Consider the following 12,329-nt stretch of genomic DNA (forward strand, 5'->3'; position numbering starts at 1 on the left):
TGGCATGCTGAGGAAGAGAGGGTCTATACTACCTAATTCCACAAGACGGGAGAACAAAGCATACCAAGTGAAAGGAAGTCCTGCCAGAAAACGTGAGATTAGGTTGCAGCATGAAAGATTAGGACATTTAAATTTTGCTTCTTTAAAAATTATGTACCTTGATTTGTTTAAGGGTTTTGATTTGTCTTTTCTTAAGAGTGAAATTTGTGAACTTGCAAAGAGTCATCGTGTTCCATACCCGTTGAGAAATAATAGATGTGATTTTCCGTTTTCTCTTATTCACACAGATATATGGGTCCTTCTAGGGTCACGGGTATGTCTTGGACAAGGTGGTTTATTAGTTTCATTGATGATTGCACTAGAGTGACCTGGATTTATTTGATGAGAGAAAAATCTGATGCTATAGGGATTTCCCAAAAATTTTACAAGATGATTAGTGTCCAGTTTGATGCTAAAGTTAAGGTTATTAGATCCAATAATGGAGGAGAATACTTTAGTGGATCTCTCAACATGTTTCTAATGGATAATGGAATTATTCATGAGTCATCATCCACAGATACACCTGAGCAGAATGGTGTTGCCGAGCGTAAGAACAGACATCTTCTGGAGGTTGCTCGTCACTTCTCTTTGCTAGGAATGTCCCAAAGATTCGGTGGGCTAATGCTGTTTTAGCAGCAGCTTACTTAATAAATCGGATGCCTTCCAGAATATTTGCTCACAAGGCACCTCTTGAATCACTTAAAGGGTTCTTTCCTACATAATATTTTCCAAGTTCCACACCGCCAAAAGTCTTTGGGTCAGTTGCTTTGGTTCACATTCCAGCCAGAAGCTGCTCAAAACTAGAACCGAGAGCCCTAAAGTGTTTATTTGTGGGTTATTCACCTCATCAAAAGGGCTATATTTGTTACCATCCTCCGACTCAGAAAAAGTATGTTTCCCTAAATGTTACCTTTTTCGAGACACAGGGTTATTTTACTGGTCCTAATCTTCAAGGGGAGAACAGAAGTAGTGAAGACCAGTCACAAGATATTTTTCCACTCCCAAAGTGGGAAGAAATCATAAGTGTTGATGCACAAGGTGGAGCTTTGGGTCAGGGGGAGAATGTAGAGAAGATAGAAACCTCTCTTGTACTTCCAGCCACTGAAAATGAACCCAAACAGGTTCCTTTGGAGGTCTCGTATCAGTTTCAGAGTCAAGAACTAGCAGTTTCTGCACACTCAGATCAGTTTCAGAGACAAGAAACAGCAGCTTCTGCACACTTGGATCAGTTTCAGAGTTAAGAACCAGCAGCTTCTGCACCTACAAATTGCCCTCTTCAAGTTTTCTCCAGGAAGAACAAGCAGGCAGTGAATCAGGGAACAGGCTCTCTCTCTCTCCAAAGCATAGTCAATCTTCTGAACCCGAGGTAAGTCCTGAAACTTGCAGTTTTCAAGAAAAACCTAGCTGTTTTGTTGAGACTAATTGTGATCTTCCCATGGCTGTTAGAAAAAGGGTGCAAAGCTGCACAAAGCATCCTATTGCTCATTTTCTCTCTTATCAAAAAATTGACTCAGAGTACAAGACTTTTGTAGCAAACCTGTCAAATGAGACCATCCCGAGGAATGTTGAAGAAGCTTCGAAAGATCTAAAGTAGAAGGGGGCCATCAATGAAGAGATCAAAGCGTTGCGGAAGAACAACACTTGGGAAGTATCAGACTTACCCAAAGGAAAGAATACCGTGGGGTGCAAGTGGGTGTTTACAATCAAATACAAGTCTGATGGCACTATAGAGAGATACAAAGCACGTCTAGTTGCAAAGGGATACACACAAAGTTATGGGATTGACAATCAAGAAACATTTGCTCTAGTTGCCAAAATCAATTCCATTCGAGTCTTGTTGTCACTAGCAGCTAATAATGACTAGCCATTGCAGCAACTAGATGTGAAGAAGGCGTTCCTACATGGAAATCTAGAAGAAGAAGTGTTTATGGATGCTCCTCCTGGTTTTGAAAAATATTTCAGTGGTGGTAAGGTGTGCAAACTTAAGAAATCTCTCTATGGCTTGAAGCGATCACCTAGAGCTTGGTTCGAAAGATTTAGTCGGTCAATTATTCAATTTGGCTTCCAACAAAGCCAAGGTGATCATACTCTCTTTATTAAAAATAAGCCAGAAGGAAAACTAACAGCCTTGATCGTGTATGTGGATGACATTATCTTGACAGGGAATGATGTTGAGGAGATGAAAATGATCAAGTTGAAGCTTGCTAAAGAATTCGAGATCAAAGACTTGGGCAGTTTGAGATATTTCTTCGGCATCAAGGTGGCGAGACCAAAGAAAGGTATTTATGTGTCACAACGAAAATACATCCTGGACCTCTTAAATGAGGTTGGAATGTTGGGATGCAAACCTGAAACTACCCATCAATCCTAATCATAAGTTGGGCACTGACCCCTCAAGAACACCTCTAGACAAGGGACAATATCAACGATTGGTGGGAAAACTGATCTATTTGTCTTATACTTGACCTGATATAGCTTATGCTATTGGCCTTGTTAGTCAATTCATGCATGCTTCAATGAACTGTCATATGGGAGCAGTGACTCACATCCTCAGGTACTTAAAACATACTCTGGGCAAAGGTCTTATATTTGAGAAACACAACCACTATCGTGTTGAAGCCTATACTGATGTTGATTGGGGTAGTTTACTCATAGACAGACATTCTACATCAGGCTACTGCACCCTAGTTGCTGGCAATTTGGTTACATGGAAGAGTAAAAAACATGTGGTTTCTCGCTTCAGTACTGAAGCAGAATTTAGGGCAATGGCTCTTGGGATTTGTGACCTAATGTGGCTCAACACTCTTCTGAAAGAACTACATGTAAAAGTGGATGAACCTATGAGATTGTACTGTGACAACAAGGCAGCTATAAGTATTGCACATAATCTAGTACAACATGATAGGACAAAACATGTTGAGATTGATCAACAAAGGGGTGGATCTGCGTGCCATTTGTAGCCTCCAAGTCACAACTACCAGATGTGTTCACTAAGGCTTTACCTTCTAACATCTATTCTCCCTTAATTGACAAGCTGCGCATGTTAGACATCTTTGAACCAGCTTGAGGGGCAGTATTGGCAGATTTTTAAGAGTTGAAGATTTGAATTAGTTTAGAAGTCAAACTTTGTATTTTACGAGATGTAAATTAGTTTCCTGATTTCTTGGGATTTCTACAGGTTTCTCTTTTTTTTTTTTTTTCTTTTTCTGTTCTTATTTACCAAATGTACACATATATATACACTGTTGAGAGAGAGAGAAAGAAGAAAAACCTTAATTCTCATTAATGTAATAATCTACTTACAATTGAGAAATATATATATATATACAAGGCTAGGAGTCCTAACTACCATACATGTATCCTATATTAACAAGGAAAGGTTATATACTATAAATACATTATATTCAACACTCCCCCTCAAGCTGGAGCATATACGTCATATGCACCAAGCTTGTTACAAATATATTTAATCCTAGGACCTCTGAGAGATTTAGTGAAGATGTCAGCTAGTTGATCATTTGAATTAACAAAACTTGTAGCAACACATCCTGATGCGATCTTCTCTCTAATGAAATGACAGTCAACTTCAATATGTTTGGTCCTTTCATGAAAGACTGGATTGGATGCAATATGTAATGCGGCCTGGTTATCACATATGAGTTTCATCTGTTCATCCTTTCCAAATCTCAACTCTAGAAGAAGATGTCTCAACCATATGAGTTCACATGTTGCCAAAGCCATAGCTCGATACTCGGCTTCAGCGCTAGATCTGGCCACTACATCTTGTTTCTTACTCTTCCAAGATATTAGATTACCTCCAATAAAAACACAGTACCCTGAAGTGGAACGTCTATCTGTGGGTGAGCCAGCCCAATCTGCATCTGTGTAACCAACAACCTGAGTATGACCTCTGTTCTCGTACAACACACCTTGGCCTGGTGTACTTTTGATATATCGAAGAATGCGGATTACAGCATCCCAATGGCTATCACATGGTGACTGTAGGAATTGACTAACAACACTCACAGGAAAAGAAATGTCTGGACGAGTAATGGTGAGATAGTTCAATTTACCTACGAGCCGTCGATATCTCCCGGGGTCTCCTAAAGGCTCCCCCTGTCCTGGTACAAGTTTGACATTCGGATCCATAGGTGTGTCTACCGGTTTACAGTCTAACATACCAGTTTCTTCCAGGATGTCTAAAGCATACTTCCTTTGGGAAAGGACCACAGCAGAACTGGATTGAGCTATCTCAATTCCCAAGAAATACTTGAGTTTCCCCAAGTCTTTGGTCTGAAAGTGGGTAAAAAGGTGTTGCTTTAGTTTCTGAATACCATCCTGATCACTGCCTGTAATGACGATGTCGTCCACATAAACAACCAGATAAATACACTGCCCCAAAGAGTTATGATGATAGAAAACTGAATGGTCTGCTGTACTGCGAAGCATGCCAAACTCTTGAACAACAGAACTAAAACGGCTAAACCATGCTCGAGGAGATTGTTTCAAGCCATATAGAGAACGGCGTAACCTGCATACTAAACCAGACTCCCCCTGAGCAACAAAACCAGGAGGTTGCTCCATATAAACTTCCTCGGCAAGATCACCATGAAGGAAGGCATTTTTAATATCCAATTGATAAAGAGGCCAAGAACACATGGCAGCCATGGAGAGAAGCAGACGACAGAAGCAATCTTGGCAACCGGAGAGAATGTGTCACCATAATCAGAACCATAAACCTGAGTATAGCCTTTAGCAACTAAGCGGGCCTTAAGGCGATCAACCTGACCATCAGGACCAACCTTAACTGCGTAAACCCAACGACACCAACGGTAGATTTACCCGAGGGTAAAACAACAAGATCCCAAGTGCCATTAGAGTGCAGAGCAGCCATTTCATCCACCATTGCCTGTCGCCAGCCTGGATGGGAAAGAGCTTCATGGGTGCTCTTTGGAAGAGAAACAGAGGATATAGCAGAAACAAAAGCAGAATAGGGTGAAGATAATCGATGATAACTCAAAAAATTGTAAATAGGATGAGGATTACGAGTAGAGCGAGTACCTTTCCGAACAGCAATGGGTAAGTCATTAGGAGAAGGCAGAGCCGGGGTAGGTGAAGCCGAAGGGATAGGAAGTGAGTCAGCAGGTGCCTCAGCAAAAGGGAGAGGAGCAACGACACGAGGGCGACGATGATAAACCTGAAGTGGTCGAGGAGGCATAGCATCAGGTGGGGAGACAATGGGAATAGGCAAGACTTCAGAAACAGGAAGAGACTCAGAAGTGGTGGAAAAGAATGGTGAGTCCTCAAAGAAGGTGACATCAGCGGAGATAAAGTATCGATGAGTCTCAAGGGAATAACAACGATAACCCTTCTGAAGTCTGGAGTATCCCAAGAAGAGACACTTCATGGCTTTGGCGGAAAGCTTGTCCTGTCCAGGAGTGAGAATATGAACAAAGCAAGTACAACCAAAGACACGAGGAGGAAGGAAATAAAGTGGTTGGTCAGGGAAGAGAAGGGAGTGAGGAATCTGATCATGTAAGACAGAGGAGGGCATACGATTAATCAAATAACAAGCGGTAAGAACAGCGTCCCCCCAAAAACGAAAAGGAACATTGCTATGGAGGAGGAGAGTACGAGCTGTCTCAACAAGATGTCGATTCTTGCGTTCAGCTACCCCATTTTGTTGAGGAGTATGAGCACAAGAAGACTGATGAAGAATCCCATGATGAGACATAAACGAAGTAAATGGGGCTGAAAAATATTCCCTGGCATTGTCACTGCGTAACACACGAATAGAAACATTGAACTGGGTTTGGATTTCAGCATAAAATTTCTGGAAAATAGAGAATAACTCAGCTCGATTTTTCATTAAAAATAACCAAGTACATCGAGAATAATCATCAATGAAAGTGACAAAATACTGAAATCCTAAAGTAGACGCAGTCCGACAAGGACCCCAAACATCAGTGTGGACAAGCTCAAAAGGAGACTTTGCCCGATTATTCAAACGCTTTGGGAACGAGACACGAGTATGTTTCCCAAGCTGACATGACTCACACGGAAGCGACGATAAAGTGGAAAACGAGGACCATCTTCTGGAACTTGGAGAGACTAGGGTGGCCCAGACGATTGTGAATGAGGAGAGGAGCATCAGTGGAAATGCAAACTGCAGGAGATGAATCCGAGGTGAGGTGATAGAGGCCTTGAGACTCACGTCCTATGCCAATCGTCTTCCCCGTACTCCGGTCCTGCAAGGTCACAAATTTATCAGAAAAGGTAATAGAGCAATTAAGAGTACGAGTGATTTTGCTGATGGAAATAAGATTAAAAGGACATTCAGGAGTATAAAGGACAGAGTGAGAGGTAGAGAAGGCAGAGGAAGGGCAAACAATACCTTTAGCCACAGTTTGAGAACATTAGCTAAGGTAACATTAGGTAAAGCAGAGGTAGTAGTAATAGAGGAGAAAAGATCCTTATTACCAGATAAGTGATCAGAAGCTCCAGAATCTAGAATCCAGGGTCCAAGAGAAGATGTGTGGGTAAGGCAGGCAGAGGCATTACCAGGCTGGGCAACAGAGGCACAGAAGCCTGAGATGCGGAAGAGCTCGGAGCTTGAGGCAGCGGAGAATCAGAGGACTGGGCCACATGGGCAGTGCGAGGAGGTCGTCCATGTAACTGATAGCAACGATCGCGAGTGTGGCCAAGTTTATTGCAATAGGTGCAATGAGGACGTTGACCTCTACCTCGGGTACCACTACGGCCTCCTCGAGAGTTAGTTTGAGAAACTAACACAGAAGAATCTGAAGTGCTATCAAATGGCAAAGTCTGAGTGGAGGAGATACGGAGGAGGCGAGCAAACACATCATCCAAGGACGGAACTGATGAACTACCAAGAATCTGATCGCGGACAGGCTCAAGATCCGGACGGAGGCCAATAAGAGTAAGAACCATGAAGAACTTGTCAAGCTGTGTTTGTTGAGCCCCAACATCAGGAGTAAGAGGCATCACAGTCAAGAACTCCTCCTTAAGAGAGGCAATCTGGCCAATATAAGTAGATAGATCCAAGTCCTGTTGGCTGAGATGGACAATTGCAGAAGCCACCTTAAAAGACGCTGGATATCATTCGTATATAATCCTTTGGCCTGAGTCCAAAATTTAAAACAAGTTTTGTAGGCCCGAAGATGAAGAAGAATCTTGGGATCACCGATTGCCATAATACACTACATAACTGTGCATCTATCTTCCTCCACTGTACGCGGTCAACCTCAGGGATATCTGCCTCCTGTGTAATCAAGTGATCCTCATATCCTTGACCCATAAACCAAAGTTCAACAGACGCAGACCAGGAAAGATAATTGTCACTGCCAACCAATTTCTCCGAAGTAATCATAGGAGATCCAGATATAACAGCGGAAAAAATGGAATTTTTAGTAGTCATATCTACTTATCTGAAGAATGAAGTATGTTTGGATCGAAGAGAGCCTAATACGGCTTCAGATTGCGGCGTGGCACCACCGAAAAAGGGAGACGGCCTCAGATCGCGGCGTGGTACCACCAGAAAGGTAGAAGAACACTTCCCAAGGCACGTGCAGGGGTTGGAGTGGAGAAAAAGTAGTCGGAGCTTCGCCGGAAAGGCTGTTTGGAGGGCCGATGGAGACAAAAATCCCCAAAAGAGGTATGTGCAAGGCTCGGATGGGAGAACCAGGGAGGTAGGGAGGCTGGTCGGCGTCAGGCGAAGCTGGAGGAGGAGGCGCGTCGCCGGAAAAGGCCTCACGCGCCCTCACGCGCCGGCGCGTGAGATTCAGTCGCCGGCCGGAAATTTGCGCGTGGACGGCGCGTGGATGGGATTTTGGTGCCGGTGCCTTCACAAAAGTTGTAGATCTCCTCCAGGCGCTCCTTCTGGTATAGTCGGTGTCGGAAAAATACGTCGCCGGAAAAGTCGCCGGAAAAGCTCGCCGGAAAATTCGCCGGAAAAGTTCGCCGGCGGTGAGTAGTTTCTGTCGACGATCCGAATGACCGGAAAGTATTGGAAGATGGGGAAGGTGACCGGAATGAAACACGGTCACCGGAAGGTTTCCCGGAGTTGATGACACGGGAAACAAGAAGAATTAGGTTTTCTTCCTTGGCTCTGATACCATGTTGAGAGAGAGAGAAAGAAGAAAAACCTTAATTCTCATTAATGTAATAATCTACTTACAATTGAGAAATATATATATATATACAAGGCTAGGAGTCCTAACTACCATACATGTATCCTATATTAACAAGGAAAGGTTATATACTATAAATACATTATATTCAACATACACCTTTTCTAAGCAATATAGAGATACTTTTTCTCTGCAATTCTTTTCACTTTCAATGCAATTTCAACTTGTCAACACCTTTTTTGAAAGAATATGGTCATTAACAACCATCAAAAATAACAATAAGTAGCACTACAAAAGTTACACATACGAAAATATTACATTGCCTCTAATCTTCTTCAGTTTTCTGTATTCTCATTACTCAGCACACCACCAAGGATTCCCCTTACACCAAACAAATATCAATATCTTCTTCAGCATATTCATCATATTTTGGATCTAGCAGTCCCTCTTCTTCATCTTCATATTGTGTTAGTTATACCCTTTGATGAAAACTGCATAAGAAGTTTTGTCTTTTTTCCATTTGGTTTTGAAGAGCTTGCAGCCAGGCTGATTTGCATTTCGAACCTATGTACTGCTTTCCTTTTTCCACCCCTATGAACACATATACTCCTATCACAGGTCCAACTGTTATGGCAGTCCCTCACTCAACCTTTTCAGTTGTTTGATCACTTCTAACACCCTGGACAGCAGCTATATTCTTATATGATACACCATCAAAATCCCTGGATATAGGTTTCATTCCCCATAGGAGAATACCTTCCTTTTGGCCATTAAGGTGTATTGTCGAACACCTCCTAAGTTGAACAAGTGAACCACCCCCATCTCATCTTTAATTTGATGAATTCAAGCCCACAAGGTAAGAAGATGTCATTTGTTCATCACCTCCCATTTAAACCAACCTCATAAAGTGATTATCAAACTCGGAGATTTATTCTAGAACCAACATACCTCTTTGTTTTAACAAGTGAAAATATTCATCCAACTCAATAGCACAATCCATCCAACAATTGCTTCTGCATATTTGCTTTCAAGTGTTCCCATGTGTTAATTTTCAATTTTCCAACTCTCTTCCACTAATGACGTGCAATAGCCTTCATAGCAGTTTTCTAAACTTGCTTCCCAATTTATAAACAACGCCTCTCTTTCTTCAACCATAGGCTTCCACTCAAAGTAGTTTTCTAAACTTGCTTCCCAAATTAAATAATCTTCAGCGTGCATCTTCCCAAAACGATCTGCTTTATCCTGTCCTTATCTCTTTGCCTAGCATCATCATCAAAGCGGTTTTCTTCTACTTCGAAAGTTTCATCCTCATTACTACCTTTTGGTATGCCCTATGATTGCCTTATAGACTCCCTATATGGGCTTCCACTAGTTCATGTTGCTGAAGTATTTGCACAGCATGTGACAAATCCCTAATCACTTAGCCTCATCTCAATCATCTTTGTTTTTAGGTCTTGGCTTCCTATTCCACCGTGATCCCTAGTACATTGTAGATCCAAGGTTTTCTTGGGCTCCATACCAATTTGAAAAGCCAGAAAGAATAGGAAACAGGGAACAAAGAAAGAAATAAAACCTACGCTTAGAATAAATTTAAGACAAAAGCATTCTAAACAACTAATTTTATTAATAAATAATGAACAAATAATTATCTACAATCATTTTTGTTATACGAAACAACAAAGTATTAATTAAAAGAGAATAAAAACATGAGAAAGATGAGATATCCTCCCCATGACCCAAAGAAACCTCCACTATACAAGGAAGGCTATACCAAAAGGAACAAAAAAGCCTACACAAGTATAAAATCTCCTTAAACTCATCTAGAAACCTCACCCTTTAGGCCCAACCCTAGGGTGTACATATCGAAAGTCAACTAAGTTGAATTACACTCAAAGGATAGGGTTTAAAAACGTCAATATAGTAAGCCCAAAAAGAAACATAGAAATGAAGCAAGTCCCACATCATTTCAGGCATCTTCCAAGTATCCTCGAAAATCCTAGGATTCCTTTTTCTCCACACAATCCACAACAAAGTGAAACAAGCAATCTTCCAAAGAGTCTTACCTCTAATAGAGTTCCTAAAGCATTTAAAAGAGATAACCATCATATCGCGAATACTGTCTAGTTGAACCCACACCATCCCAACCTGTATATTATTCCATAACCCCAAAGTAATCGGTTGTACCGTTTTGATTTATATCTATAAAAAAATAAAAAAAAACCTAAAGTAATCGGACAATATAGGAAGAGATGATCAATCATCTCTCCACTCCTACATAGGATGCACCAATCAAGGCTAAGGGCTTTGAAGGACCTTCTCAACTGTAACATGTCATTAGTATTTACCTTCTTATGTGCCACTAACCAAGCAAAAGTCATGACTTTAGAAAAAACTCTTGATTTCCACAAAACTTTAGCTAGCTCAAAAGGAACTAAGCTTTTGCATCTGGAACAAAAGGAGACAAATGTACATGGGGAAATAAAGTTATTAGTCTTTCAAGATCCTCAATCTCCACATCAATTAGATTCCGATGGAAAATAAGATCTCAAGACAAAAAGGTGTTATTACTCAAGATAGTTGAAATGGGTGGGTTTCTAGTTGTGGTGACTCTGAAAAGTCTTAGAAATTGTGAACACAAAAGTTGATCCCCCCACCACAAATCTTCCCAAAAACAAATTCTAGTCTCATCACCAACCACAAAGCAAGTATGTGTAGAGAAAACCTGGAGAAAAAGTGCATTAGCCTTCCAAGGGCAACAATGTGACCATCTGACTATATTATTGGTGTCTCATCCATTAGGATGTGTCCTATAGATACTCAAGGTAACCTAATGCCAAAGGGAGAAACTATTTTTAGGGTACCTCCTCCAAAGCCACTTCCCAAATAAAGCTTGATTTCTCAAAGCAATTTTCCCAAACCCTAAACCATCAAACTCTTTACGCCTACACACTATATCCTAATTGACCAAATGATCCCTTTTACCCTCCCCAAAACCCAACCATAAAAAAATCTCTTTACATTTTTCCAATCCTTGAAGCTATTGAAGTTGGAATCTTGAAAAGAGATAGGTAGCTCGAGATGTGCGACAAACAAGATTGAATTAGGATAATTCTACCTCCTAGGGACAAAAAGGCCCTTTTCCACTCATCCAACCTCTTAGAGACTTTATCAATCATTGGATCCAAAAAGAGATTGATTTTAGGTTCCCTCCTAAAGGAAGACCCAAACACATTAAAGGTCAATTGGAGACTGCACAATCAAGCAATGAAGTCAGCTTAACAATTTGATCTTGACTAATGTTGATTCCAAAAAGAGTGTTCTTATTTAGATTGATCTTTCACCCTGACAGACGTCCAAAAACCAACAAAATTAGATTAAGAGATTGCAGCTCTTCCAAGGAAGCTCTAAAAAAAATTAATGTCATTAGAAAATTGTAAATGAAACACTCTAATCCTATTTCTGACCACTAGAAACCCCTCAAATAAACCTCTCTCCTCCGCCCTCATCACCAACCTACTTAAAACATCAGCCACAATGATGAAAAGAAAAGGGGAAAGAGGATCTCCTTATCTTAAGCCTCTATATGCCTTAACCCAACCCTTGGCATTTCCATTCACTAAAACTGCAAAAGTTGTCAAAGATAAACATTCCCTCATCCAAGACCTTCATCTTGAACTAAACCCTTTTCTTTCAAGTACATGGTCCAACAAACCCCGACTAACATGGTCATAGGCCTTTTCAAAATTAATTTTCAAGACTACCTCTTCCTCTCTTAATCCCTTTTTCTCATCCACCAACTCATTAGCAACCAAGACAACATCCAAATTTGCCTCCCATCAACAAAAGCACCCTGAGACATGAAAATGGTATCTTAGAGGACTTTACACAACCACCCTAAAAGTACCTTAGCTATGATCTTGTACAAACTGGTAACTAGATTGATAGGTCTATAATCTGATATCCTACTTGTTTGACTCTTTTCTAGCACTAGAGCAATGCAAGTAGCGTTTGTGTCTTGATTAATTATCCCATTATTGTGAAACTTTAAGAACGCTCTTAAAAGATCATCTTTAATTGTCTTTAACACTCCTACTAAAATCCAACAGTGAAGCCATCTAGCCCGGGGACCTTTTCCTTGTT

This window comes from Vitis riparia, chromosome 14 (assembly GCF_004353265.1).
Source record: "Vitis riparia cultivar Riparia Gloire de Montpellier isolate 1030 chromosome 14, EGFV_Vit.rip_1.0, whole genome shotgun sequence".
In the NCBI taxonomy this organism is placed as follows: domain Eukaryota; kingdom Viridiplantae; phylum Streptophyta; class Magnoliopsida; order Vitales; family Vitaceae; genus Vitis; species Vitis riparia.